Consider the following 1,290-nt stretch of genomic DNA (forward strand, 5'->3'; position numbering starts at 1 on the left):
CAAGTTGCAAAACAAATTTCATGAAATATATATATAATAGACAATAGAAAATTATAAGTATGTAAAAATATGTACATTATACTACAGTTTATAACAATATATAGAGAAAATAAGTTCAAATAAGCATAATTTTGTAAATAGTTTTCCAATAATTATTCCAACTTCTAGTTGAAGCCCCGCCCACTCAGTTGTTGGACAGACATATGAAATAGTGTACTTGCTCATACGGTATCTATGCTGTTTAATCTATTAAAAGCTGCTAACAACATCACAGCTGACTTTTTGTTTTTGTTTCATCCAGAGATCCATCCTCAACTTCCTGTGAAGCTGTTACCATGGCGACGTGAGTAATCCTAATGTTTCTACGTTTCATTCCTGTAAGATGATGTACAATATACTACATTATATATCAATAATATATATATAGAAAATAGAAAATAAATATAGAAAAGGTCCGTGTTGCAACAATCCTCTGATACTTTGGTCCCAGTGACAAGGCGCCGCCCTCGACAACACAAAGTGTTTCAGGGTTTACGGTTATATTCTTGAAATGAGCTACGGTGTCAAATACTGCTAAATCACATTTTACCACATAATGTCACAAGAGTTGAAATAAAGGACCAGTGCGTGAGATTTAGTGGCATCTAGCCTTGAAACATTTGACATGACGGACTCCGCCAGAAGACGACCCGCTCACTCTGTAAATAAAAACGTCTCATTCTGAGGGGACAAAGACACAATGATTCTTATTTTCAGGTGATTATACACTAATGAAAACATACCTGTGTATTATATTACATTTCTACCAATAGATCCTCCTAAATGTTACACTCTGGACCTTTAAGACACCTCCGCACTGGCTTTACTTCAAAGACCTGGAAGCTCTGTCCACTATACAGTATATATTGTCAGTGGTTCCTACCCAACCCTGCTGACTCAGCACAAAGGCTTCCTGTCTATTGAACTGAATAACAATGAAACACAGCAATGAGAGACATTATTAATCATAAATTATAAATGATTACTTCATCTCATACAAAGTGAAACCTTCAGAGTAGTTGCAATCCCTTCTCAGTATTAGAAGATGGCCATTACAACACCAGTATTTTTTTTACTTGAATTTTATTTCAGAATCAGAATCAGAAATACTTTCATTTTAATAAATAATTTAATAAATAATTTTAATTTAATTTTATGAAGCCTTTAAATGTATAATATGTAATTTTAAATCTAAAAGATCTAGACGTCCGATGCCTAAAATCCTTCACCCGGTTCAAATCTAGAGTTAAA

The sequence above is a fragment of the Morone saxatilis genome, unplaced genomic scaffold (assembly GCF_004916995.1).
Source record: "Morone saxatilis isolate NCDOM2014 unplaced genomic scaffold, NCSU_SB_2.0 Contig21, whole genome shotgun sequence".
In the NCBI taxonomy this organism is placed as follows: Eukaryota; Metazoa; Chordata; class Actinopteri; family Moronidae; genus Morone; species Morone saxatilis.